This window comes from Cherax quadricarinatus, chromosome 31 (genome assembly GCF_038502225.1).
Source record: "Cherax quadricarinatus isolate ZL_2023a chromosome 31, ASM3850222v1, whole genome shotgun sequence".
Classification (NCBI taxonomy): Eukaryota; Metazoa; Arthropoda; class Malacostraca; order Decapoda; family Parastacidae; genus Cherax; species Cherax quadricarinatus.
The window spans coordinates 9,375,114-9,388,846 of NC_091322.1; the positions used below are offsets into that span (position 1 = coordinate 9,375,114).

Here is a 13,733-nt window from a genome sequence, read left to right on the forward strand (position 1 = left end):
ATTGAACATCATATTGTTTACCGTTGCCCACTGGAAAACTTTGTTTATATCTTCTTGGAGGTTAACCGCGTCCTCAGCAGATGACAGCCTCGTGCAGATCCTAGTATCATCCGCAAAGGATGATACGGTGCTGTGGTGTATATCTCTGTTTATGTCTGATATGAGGATAAGGAATAAGATGGGGGCGAGTACTGTGCCTTGTGAAACAGAGCTCTTCACTATGGCAGCCTCCGATTTAACTCTGTTGACCACTACTCTTTGTGTTCGATTTGTTAGGAAGTTGAAGATCCATCTCCCCACTTTCCCAGTTATTCCTTTAGCACGTATTTTATGGGCTATTACGCCATGATCGCATTTGTCAAATGCTTTTGCAAAGTCTGTGCATATTACATCTGCATTCTGATTTTCTTCCAGTGCATCCAAGGCCATGTCATAGTGATCCAGTAGTTGAGAGGCAGGAGCGACCTGCCCTGAACCCATGTTGCCCTGGATTGTGCAGATTTTGGGAATCCAGGTGATTTGCAATCCTGCTTCTTAGCACTCTTTCAAAGATTTTTATGATGTGGGACGTCAGAGCTATTGGTCTATAGTTCTTAGCTAATGCTTTGCTGCCACCTTTATGGAGTGGGGCTATATCCGTTATTTTAAGTGACTGGAATTTCACCCATGTCCAAGCTCCTCCTCCATAGTGTACTTAGGGCATGCGAGAGGGGTTTCTTGCAGTTCTTAATGAAAACAGAGTTCCACGAGTCTGGGCCCGGGGCTGAGTGCATAGGCATGTTGTCAATGGCTTTTTCGAAATCTATCGGAGTTAGGGTAATGTCGGAAATCTGGCATACATTTATGGAGTTTTGAGGCTCATTCATGAAGAAATCATTTGGGTCGTCGATCCTCAGACCGATTAGTGGTTCACTAAACACAGAGTCGTACTGGGATTTCAATATTTCACTCATTTCCTTGTTGTCATCTGTGTAAGTCCCATCCTGTCTGAGTAAGGGCCCGATACTAGATGTGGTATTTGCCTTGTTTTTGGCATATGAAAAGAAATATTTTGAATTTCTTTCAATTTCACTAATAGCTTTAAGCTCCTCCTGCCTCTCCTGGTTCCTGTAAGAGTCATTTAGCTTAAGTTCGATAGTTTCCACTTCCCTGGTCAGTGCCTCCTTTCGTGTATCAGATATTCTAGCACTCCTGAGGAGCTCAGTGACTCTTCGTCGTCTTCTGTAGAGGGAGCGTCTTTTTCTCTCCAGTTTACTCCTGCTCTTCTTCTTTCTTACGGGAATATGCCTAGAACATGCTTCGGCTACCAGGAAGTTGATCCTTTCAAGGCACTGGTTTGGATCCATGTCATTTAAGACATCTTCCCAACATGTTTCGTTTAGGACATGGTTTACCTGGTCCCAGTTGATGTTCTTGTTGAAATTGTATTTTGTGAAGACACCTTCACAGGTACATGCATTCTGCTGTTCAGGACCCCTATGCATGTACGTCTGGACTTCGATTAGATTGTGATCGGAATTAGTTGTTTTTGATATTCTTATGTCTCTTATCAGATCCTCATTATTTGTGAAGGTCAAGTGTGTTTTCTAGTCTTGTTGGCTCCACTAACTGCTGGCTTAAGGTGTGTTTTTCGCAGAGACTTAGTAGCTCATGTGTGTGTGACCTTTCATCTGCGCTGCCTCTGGGGATTATTTCAGCTATAACATTATTTGCTACATTCTTCCATTTTGTATGCCTTAGGTTGAAATCACCAAGCAGTAAGATGTTTGGGGATGGAACTGGAAGGTTTTCCAAACAGTAATCGATTTTCAGTAGCTGTTCCTTGAACTGTTGTGTGGTTGCATCTGGTGGCTTGTATACAACCACAATGACTAGGTTTTGGTTCTCGATCTTTATTGATAGAACTTCAACTACCTCATTTGTGGTGTTCAGCAACTCCGTGCAGATAAGGGACTCTTTGACATACAGGCCAACCCCCCCTTGTTGCCTGTTTTTTCTGTCGCATCTAAAAAGGTTGTAACCACTTATCCATATTTCACTGTCAAAGTGATCTTTTGTGTCTCTGTGAAGGCTGCAAACATTGCATTAGACTCCACTAGAAGTCCACTGATAAAAGGTATTTTGTTGTTGGTGGATGGCTTAAGGCCCTGTATATTAGCAAATATGAACGAGGTTGTATTCTGTGTTTGTTGGGGAGATTTTGTTATTGGCATCAGTAGTTGTAATTCTGGAGGGCCATGGGTGGCCACTGGCTGCGCCTCCAGTCCAGGGCCCACAAGGTAAAAGACATGAGGGGCCCACAAGGTACCAACCATGAGAGCCCACAAGGTACCAGCCATGAGGGCCCAGAAGACCTTCACAGCAGTTATGAGCGCCTGAGAAGACAGTTACTACCTTATCTCTCGCATTAAGTGTCAGCGAAGAGCCAGTCATCACAAGCACTACCACCACCATCCAAGACAAACACCCAACACCAGCAATATCCGACACTATCACTACCACCACCATCCAAGACAAACACCCAACACCAGCAATATCCGACACTATCACTACCACCACCATCCAAGACAAACACCCAACACCAGCAATATCCGACACTATCACTACCACCACCATCCAAGACAAACACCCAACACCAGCAATATCCGACACTATCACTACCACCACCATCCAAGACAAACACCCAACACCAGCAATATCCGACACTATCACTACCACCACAATCCCTCGCCACCATCACATCCACTAATACCACCTTCCTCTACCACCACCATCCACCACAACTACCACTATACGCTACAACCATTCGACACTTACAGACTCCAACCACTATTAATACCACCACCACTCAAGACTATCACACTCCTCCATCACCATCACCACAAGTACTCCATCCACCATCACCACCACTATCATCCACCACCACCACTATCATCCACCATCACCACCACTACTATCATCCACCATCACCACCACTACTATCATCCACCATCACCACCACTACTATCATCCACCATCACCACCACTACTATCATCCACCATCACCACCACTACTATCATCCACCATCACCACCACTACTATCATCCACCATCACCACTACTATCATCCACCATCACCACCACTACTATCATCCACCATCACCACCACTACTATCATCCACCATCACCACTACTATCATCCACCACCACTACTACTATCATCCACCATCACCACCACTACTATCATCCACCATCACCACCACTACTATCATCCACCATCACCACCACTATCATCCACCACCACTACTACTATCATCCACCATCACCACCACTACTATCATCCACCATCACCACCACTACTATCATCCACCACCACCACTACTATCATCCACCATCACCACCACTACTATCATCCACCACCACTACTACTATCATCCACCATCACCACTACTACTATCATCCACCATCACCACCACTACTATCATCCACCATCACCACTACTACTATCATCCACCATCACCACCACTACTATCATCCACCATCACCACTACTACTATCATCCACCATCACCACCACTACTATCATCCACCACCACCACTACTACTATCATCCACCATCACCACCACTACTATCATCCACCACCACTACTACTATCATCCACCATCACCACCACTACTATCATCCACCATCACCACCACTACTACTATCATCCACCATCACCACCACTACTATCATCCACCATCACCACCACTACTATCATCCACCATCACCACCACTACTATCACATACATGAATAATAAGAGGATTCTTCACCTCTTAATAATAATATCTTGGTAAAGTGTCTTGCAACAAGAGTCTTCAAAAGATGATATACCTCTGATGAGTTCCTAGAGTTTTTCAACTGCCAGAGCCCGGTCATGGGCCAGTAATATGAGGACACGTTGAACACAGGTCAGCGCATCCTCAAACCAGGAGAGATACTCGTACAGATTGCGACGTTGCCTGGAGCTGCTCAGATCAGTGCTGCCAGACGTGTAGTCAATTTTTTAGTTATGATTAAATAACTAACCTAACACAAAATAAATCAACATGAGTTTTGAAAGTGTAAGTGACGTTAAGTGACGCTGTGACTGGAGAACACTAGAGTTTAAGTGACGTTAAGTGACGCTGTGACTGGAGAACACTAGAAAGTGACGTTAAGTGACGCTGTGACTAGAGAAAACTAGAGAGTAAGTGACGTTAAGCGACGCTGTGACTGGAGAACACTAGAGTAAGTGACGTTAAGTGACGCTGTGACTGGAGAACACTAGAGAGTAAGTGAAGTTAAGTGACGCTGTGACTGGAGAACACTAGAAAGTGACGTTAAGTGACGCTGTGACTGGAGAACACTAGAGTAAGTGACGTTAAGTGACTGGAGAACACTAGAGAGTAAGTGACGTTAAGTGACGCTGTGACTGGAGAACACTAGAAAGTGACGTTAAGTGACGCTGTGACTGGAGAACACTAGAAAGTGACGTTAAGTGACGCTGTGACTGGAGAACACTAGAGTGTAAGGTTATGAGAGAGCTGTCATATTCGTGACCTTCACGTTACTAACTTCCTTCACGTTACTAACTTCCTTCATGTTACTAACTTCCTTCATGTTACTAACTTCCTTCATGTTACTAACTTCCTTCACGTTACTAACTTCCTTCACGTTACTAACTTCCTTCACGTTACTAACTTCCTTCACGTTACTAACTTCCTTCACGTTACTAACTTCCTTCACGTTTCTAACTTCCTTCACGTTACTAACTTCCTTCATGTTACTAACTTCCTTCACGTTACTAACTTCCTTCACGTTACTAACTTCCTTCACGTTACTAACTTCCTTCACGTTACTAACTTCCTTCACGTTACTAACTTCCTTCATGTTTCTAACTTCCTTCACGTTACTAACTTCCTTCACGTTACTAACTTCCTTCACGTTACTAACTTCCTTCACGTTACTAACTTCCTTCATGTTACTAACTTCCTTCACGTTACTAACTTCCTTCACGTTACTAACTTCCTTCACGTTACTAACTTCCTTCACGTTACTAACTTCCTTCATGTTACTAACTTTCTTCACGTTACTAACTTCCTTCATGTTACTAACTTCCTTCACGTTACTAACTTCCTTCACGTTACTAACTTCCTTCATGTTACTAACTTCCTTCACGTTACTAACTTCCTTCATGTTACTAACTTCCTTCACGTTACTAACTTCCTTCACGTTACTAACTTCCTTCACGTTACTAACTTCCTTCACGTTACTAACTTCCTTCACGTTACTAACTTCCTTCACGTTACTAACTTCCTTCATGTTACTAACTTCCTTCACGTTACTAACTTCCTTCACGTTACTAACTTCCTTCACGTTACTAACTTCCTTCACGTTACTAACTTCCTTCACGTTACTAACTTCCTTCACGTTACTAACTTCCTTCACGTTACTAACTTCCTTCACGTTACTAACTTCCTTCACGTTACTAACTTCCTTCACGTTACTAACTTCCTTCACGTTACTAACTTCCTTCACGTTACTAACTTCCTTCACGTTACTAACTTCCTTCACGTTACTAACTTCCTTCACGTTACTAACTTCCTTCACGTTACTAACTTCCTTCATGTTACTAACTTCCTTCATGTTACTAACTTCCTTCATGTTACTAACTTCCTTCACGTTACTAACTTCCTTCACGTTACTAACTTCCTTCATGTTAATAACTTCCTTCACGTTACTAACTTCCTTCACGTTACTAACTTCCTTCATGTTACTAACTTCCTTCACGTTACTAACTTCCTTCACGTTACTAACTTCCTTCACGTTACTAACTTCCTTCACGTTACTAACTTCCTTCATGTTACTTCCTTCATGTTACTAACTTCCTTCACGTTACTAACTTCCTTCACGTTACTAACTTCCTTCATGTTACTAACTTCCTTCATGTTACTAACTTCCTTCATGTTACTAACTTCCTTCACGTTACTAACTTCCTTCATGTTACTAACTTCCTTCACGTTACTAACTTCATGTTACTAACTTCCTTCACGTTACTAACTTCCTTCACGTTACTAACTTCCTTCACGTTACTAACTTCCTTCATGTTACTAACTTCCTTCACGTTACTAACTTCCTTCATGTTACTAACTTCCTTCACGTTAATAACTTCCTTCATGTTACTAACTTCCTTCATATTACTAACTTCCTTCATGTTACTAACTTCCTTCATGTTACTAACTTCCTTCATGTTACTAACTTCCTTCACGTTACTAACTTCCTTCACGTTACTAACTTCCTTCATGTTACTAACTTCCTTCACGTTACTAACTTCCTTCATGTTACTAACTTCCTTCATGTTACTAACTTCCTTCATGTTACTAACTTCCTTCATGTTACTAACTTCCTTCATGTTACTAACTTCCTTCACGTTACTAACTTCCTTCATGTTACTAACTTCCTTCATGTTACTAACTTCCTTCACGTTACTAACTTCCTTCACGTTACTAACTTCCTTCATGTTACTAACTTCCTTCACGTTACTAACTTCCTTCATGTTACTAACTTCCTTCATGTTACTAACTTCCTTCATGTTACTAACTTCCTTCATGTTACTAACTTCCTTCATGTTACTAACTTCCTTCACGTTACTAACTTCCTTCATGTTACTAACTTCCTTCATGTTACTAACTTCCTTCATGTTACTAACTTCCTTCACGTTACTAACTTCCTTCATGTTACTAACTTCCTTCATGTTACTAACTTCCTTCATGTTACTAACTTCCTTCACGTTACTAACTTCCTTCATGTTACTAACTTCCTTCACGTTACTAACTTCCTTCATGTTACTAACTTCCTTCACGTTACTAACTTCTCTGGTCATCTGATATTATTATATTCATTGTTTTTTCTTACCTTTCTTTCTATACACATATAACACGCATATACCAGAAAGAAACTAATGACGACGTTTCGGTCCGACTTGGACCAATAAGTAGTGTGACTAGTTAATGGTCCATGTTGGACCGAAACGTCGTCACAAGTTTCTTTCTCCTAAGTGCGGGTTATTGTGTATTGTTCCAGTCACAGTATTGTGCCTCACGAAATCGTAATGACACGATTGCAAACAAACCATACCACGGACGGGGATAAAACCCGCGACTCTCTGATCGCGGGTTCTATCCCCGTCCGTGGTATGGTTTGTTTACTTTATTGTGCCTTTTTATTTTCTTTCTATGATATGGTGCGCCTGAGATGTGTCCAGTACTCACTGAGTTCTTCAGTCTTCCTGTATCTGAGGAGATGCAGTGTGTCCACACAGTCACATTGTGACTTAAGAAATCGTAATGACACGATTGCAAATAAACCATACCCCCGGCATGGATTGAACCCGCGGTCATAGAGTCTCAAAACTCCAGCCCGTCGCGTTAGCCACTAGACCAGCTAGCCACAATAAGATTCATCCAACTAGGTATATTTCTACACCATAGGAAGGTTAGCACAGGCACCTCAATCCCGGCCGGGGGTATGGTTTATTTGCAATCGTGTCATTACGATTTCTTAAGTCATGTTGACGGCAGTGAAGGGACTTGAGCTAGAGTTCGTCACGGCCACGCTAGCTGGAGATTCGTCTGTAAAAACTTGCATTTGTGGTCACAGAGGTGCCTGTGCTAACCTTCCTATGGTGTAGAAATATACCTAGTTGGATGAATCTTATTGTGGCTAGCTGGTCTAGTGGCTAACGCGACGGGCTGGAGTTTTGAGACTATGACCGCGGGTTCAATCCCGGCCGGGGGTATGGTTTAGTCACATTGTACTGGGTAGTTCAGAGGTGCCAGATAAGGTCTCTTCACAGTAACTCGTAGTTAATAGAGGAAATTACTGACGACGTTTCGCTCAGTCCTAATATTTCTGAAATTCTTATAAAAACACTTCTTTGTTAAATATCAAGTAAAAAGAGTGGTTTTGTGAGCTATTTATCTTGTTAACCCCCCCCCCCCCGACGTAATACCCGTGAGTGAGCGAGCGTGTGGGGGGAGGGGTATAGTCTTGGTACAGCTGACAAGATGGTACAGTCTTGGTACAGCTGACAAGATGGTACGGATTGGTACAACTAACTTGTTACTCAAGGTACACCACTTCTCACCACAATGTGAGTCTTGTCCAGGTCTTTCACAATTTTATGTATATCTCGCAGGTAGTGTCTGGTGCCTAGCAGGGTGGTAGTGTCTGGTACCTAGCAGGGTGGTAGGCCTATCGTTGGTAGTGGGCTACTTTGAGGTGGTTTCGGGGAATCGCCGTCCCAGATCAGGCCTCCTGGTCGCTGACTTGATCGACCAGATTATTGGTGCCAGTCGTACACAGGCCAACGTACGCCCCCACTGGAACTTATCACGTTCCCACTTTAAGACAGCTGGGGTTCTATTGGTAATGGCCCTTGTGTATGATGGCAGACTCTGGTGCAAGACTCAACATGTCGATATATCGTCGACGCAGTCAAACCATACTGTCCAGCCTGAGTTAAGGAAGGATGTACGTTTTCTAAATATTCTAGATATACATTATGAGAGAGTGAGAAAGAGAAAGAGAGAGAGAGAGAGAGAGAGACAGAGACAGAGACAGAGACAGAGACAGAAAGACAGAAAGACAGAGACAGACAGAGACACAGAGACAGATGGATGCCAATACTACCAGTGTATTGTTTACTTTAAATTTTACCATGAGGAGACAGAGCGCTGATGGACGTGCAGCAATATCGTGTTAAAATCACTCTCTTAAGACGCAGTGTACAAAATTGATCTATTTTTATTTTTTGTAGAAATATTAATACATTCCAAGATGTGGGAAAATGCACACAGACAACCCGCACATAGAAGAGAGGAGCCCACGACGACGCCTCGGTCCGACTTGGACCATTTACAAAGTCACACTTAGTAAATGTGACTTTGTGTAGTGATACGATTAATATGTTCCTGGAGTTAGAGCAGCTCCTGATCAGCCAGGCTGTGGTATCTACCTTGCATTAAATGTAGATATCAATAGCCTGACTGATCAGAACATCTAGGAATTCACTGCTGCACATACGAAGGATCTATATATATATATATATATATATATATATATATATATATATATATATATATATTTTATATATATATATATATTATATATATATATATATATATATATATATATATATATATATATTGTCTAAACCCACTGCACAGATAATGTTGTGTCAACATAATAAACACCAAATGCCACGACCTGACCCCTTAGCCTGACCCCTGCCAGGCATTACCTGACCTCGTCTGTTACGGTACCTGACCTGACCTGCCAGTACTTCACCTGCTCCATTAGCTTTATATACAGTTTTTATATGTTCCACGTATTGTACTTGACAGCCACCAGTGAGTGAAACATCGTAGTAACGAAAGGTTTCTGTGATGAGTGTGTAGCAGTGGATAATAGGATACATCACTAACTACATATACTTCAGTAGGTGTGTCCTGGCTCTTATGAGTAAAGAAAAATAGTAAAGATTATGCATTAATATTAAGGTGTTAGCGTACTCGTACCACACTGGAAGACATTGCCACATGAACATTACGTCAGGAATCATTACTTGAGTTCAAGTGCCTTGTTTCCAGACTGTTTTGACATATTAAAGTATCGCTCGCAGCTCTCAACAGTTGATCATGACATTATCCCGATTACCAGTGTTGCTGCTGTTGTTCTTACTGTTTTTGTTAGACGAGGTCAGCCCTGACCTCAAGTCTCGTAGCGTTTCGTGACGGCTACCACGACGACCACCACCCCAACGACTGAGTACGACAACCACCACCAATAACCACTACCGCCGCCACCACGACTACCACCACCACCACCACGTGTTGACACAAAATAATCTTACGTAACAGGAAAAAGAAATACATATATAGCAAAAAGAATTAAAAACACTGTGGGAAATTCACACAATTTTCCACTTAAGAATGTGCAGTTCTGTGTCAGATGTTTTACATGCGCAATTATTACTGCAAAAACTTTGCTCGACATGGTTTCCATGTGAATACATTCTGGTCCCAAAAATGGGACACCAGAGGTCAATTTCCTGCCTATTTATGCATGAGAGTGTCAGCATGGTTGCCACGGCAACAACATGTGAATAATTAAGTTACCACTAGCATAAAACTCTAAAAAAAAATCGAAAAAAAAGAGACGCACTTTGCCCATCAATGTGTAAATTAATTTAAATTAAACTCGTATAGAGAGGTCAGAGTGGGCGAGATGTGCCACGTCATCAAGTACATCATTGACGTGAACAATGTGAATAATAAACAACATTTAAGTCTGATGCAACTGCAGTACTTAACTAAGTGTATTTGTATTTCAATAAGTCCATGCTTAAGGCTCAGTGATGTGCCCGGGCTGGAAAGACCAGGCTGACCAGTTCAAAAGGCACTTATGACCGAGTGATCGAGAGCGTCACTAAGGAACCTTGCCAGTTTCCCTGTAGTGTGATCGAGCCCTGTATTTGTCAATCAATGAACACAGATTATGTGACTTACATGTGAAAACTAATAATGAATAAAAATGACGAGCTTGCTACCCCCTAGATGCTGAATGAGGCTTGAAGCCATCACCCACACAAGGCTCATGAAGGCTGCATGTAACCTTTTTTTTCTCGCCACCTCACGACAATATTTTAGTCCCTAAAATAGGAATAGTGATAAACTCTCTTTTGCAAAAGCAAAAGACTTGGCAGACGATGCAACATCCCCCCAATGAAAAGCAGGGGTGTCACTAGCACGTTAAGAGACCATACAATAAGTGTCAGGGGCCCGAGACTGTTCAACTGCCTCCCAGCACACATAAGGGGGATTACCAACAGACCCCTGGCAGTCTTCAAGCTGGCACTGGACAAGCACCTAAAGTCAGTTCCTGATCAGCCCGGCTGTGGCTCGTACGTTGGTTTGCGTGCAGCCAGCAGCAACAGCCTGGTTGATCAGGCTATGATCCACCAGGAGGCCTGGTCACAGACCGGGCCGCGGGGGCGTTGACCCCCGGAACTCTCTCCAGGTAAACTCCAGGTAATATATACGTCGAGAGAAAAGGTACTCCCTAGAGAGCACCCAGAAGCAGGACTTGCCACAGGAGGAAGTATGTACTGACGCGACCAGGACCACATCTTATGATGGAGTGTTTACCTACCTGGAGGTTACCTGGAGGTTATTCCGGGGATCAACGCCCCCGCGGCCCGGTCCATGACCAGGCCTCCAGATGGATCAGGGCCTGATCAACTAGGCTGTTACTGCTGGCCGCACGCAGTCCAACGTACGAGCCACAGCCCGGCTGATCCGGCACTGACTTTAGGTATCTGTCCAGCTCTCTCTTGAAGGCAGCCAGGGGTTTATTGGCAATTCCCCTAATGCTTGATGGGAGGCTGTTGAACAGTCTTGGGCCCCGGACACCTTTGGGTGAACCATGGACTCATCCTGGCATTTTCATTTATCCTGTTACCCTTGGGTACAAACCTCTCCTCAGCTTCCTTGCATATTGTTGTTACATATTCCATCATCTCATTTACTGGCTTCCCTGCCAGTTCTCTGTCCCACTGAACCCCGTTCAGGAAGTTCCTCATTCCCACGTAGTCCCCTTTCTTGTAGTTTGGCCTCATACGCCCTGGCCTTCCTGCTTTCCCCTCCACTTGTAACTCTACTGTGTATTCGAAGCTTAAAACCTTATGATCGCTGGCCCCAAGGGGTCTATCATATGTGATGTCCTCAATATCTGCGTTACTCAAGGTGAATACTAGGTCCAGTCTCTCTGGTTCATCCTCTTCTCTCTCTCTGGTAGTGTCCCTTAAGTGTTGGTACATGAAATTTTCCAGTACCACCTCAATCATCTTAGCCCTCCATGTATCTTGGCCCCCATGTGGCTCCAAGTTCTCCCAATCGATTTCCTTGTGGTTAAAATCACCAAAGATCAGTAGTGTGTGTGTATGTGTATGTGTGTGTGTGTGTGTGTGTGTGTGTGTGTGTGTGTGTGTGTGGTGTGTGTGTGTGTGTGTGTGTGTGTGTGTGTGTGTGTGTGTGTGTGTGTGTGTGTGTGTGTGTGTGGTGTGTGTGGTGTGTGTGTGTGTGTGTGTGTGTGTGTGTACTCACCTATTTGTGGTTGCAGGGGTCGTCATAGCTCCTGGCCCCGCCTCTTCGCTGATTACTACTAGGTCTTCTCTCTCCCTGCCCCATGAGCTTTATCATACCTCGCCTTAAAACTATGTATGGTTCCCGCCTCCACTACGTCACTTTCTAGGCTATTCCACGGCCTGACTACTCTATGACTGAAGAAATACTTCCTAACATCCCTTTGATTCATCTGAGTCTTCAACTTCCATTTGTGACCTCTTGTGTCTGTGTCCCATCTCTGGAACATCCCGTCTTTGTCCACCTTGTCTATTCCGCGCAGTATTTTATATGTCGTTATCATGTCTCCCCTGACCCTCCTGTCCTCCAGTGTCGTCAGGCCGATTTCCCTCAACCTTTCTTCGTAGGACAATCCCCTTAGCTCTGGGACTAGTCTTGTTGCAAACCTTTGCACTTTCTCTAATTTCTTGACGTGCTTGACTAGGTATGTGTGTGTATGTGTGTGTGCGCGCGCGCGTGAGCGCAGCTTTTATGGAGGATGTTTCAGCAATAACGTACCACTTGTAATTTCAAGGGCTCGTCGCCCCCGTCGGCCAGGTGGTGACGCTTAGTCACTACTTGCTAGTTGTCGCTGTACCGAGCCCGCGTAGTAGGAACCACAACCCAGCTAATCAAGAACATATTTTAGAAACCCATTAATTTCTTCAAGCCAGGGATCTCCTTGTTTCAGACAGGTTTGGATCCTTCATTGTCGATTTATCTCGCAGTATGCCTACTGCAACCTTGTTTTTCATTAAGTGTATCAGTTCATGGACTTTAAATCAAACTGACTACACCTGGCCCATGGCCGAGCTCCAAGAATACTGAAACTCTCGAACTCTTCAAAGGTATACCTTAGCAAATGGTAGTTACCGATACAGGCGCTACTGGTACAGGTGGTATCAGTAATGCTTATGATGGTACAGTACTAGTAACAATTCTGTTGGCACCGGCACTGACGGTACTTAAGTCCAGGTTTGATCGCCGGCCTATTCGGCAAACTGTTATCCATACTGGTTAAAGAATAGAGGGAAGACGACTCCATTGTCAACACAAGGAAGATTTGCCAGCCACGGCAAGAAAAGTAACTTGATCCGACAAACATGAGAACTAACCCACAAGTTACCTCACCCACCACACGTCAGGAGTAACCCACTACACACAACACGTCAGGAGTAACCCACTACACACAACACGTCAGAACTAACCCGCTACACACAACACGTAAGGACTATCGGACTACACATCAGGACTAACCCACTACACGTCAGGACTAACCCATTACACACAAGTTACCTGACCCACCACACACACAAGACCTAACCAACTACACACAAGATGACCTGACCCTCCACACACACACATGACTGGACCCAACACACAAATGACCTGGCCCATCATACACATTGTCCCGTTGGGTTCGGTAACGTGGATTGGGTAAAGGACACTCACATAGGCAATAATGGAGTATAATTAAAACGTAATATATGGGAAGTGCCTAACCTGACCTGCCTCTCTGCTCTCTATCCTTACGACTGCCTCACGAGATG

General features: G+C 43.6%; 1 protein-coding gene across 2 annotated transcripts in view; it reads right to left on the reverse strand.

Moving 5' to 3' along the window:
- The window catches only part of LOC128699162 (girdin), a 707,427-nt gene that overhangs the window by 384,899 nt on the left and 308,795 nt on the right, over window positions 1–13,733 (reverse strand). The window lies entirely within an intron of this gene.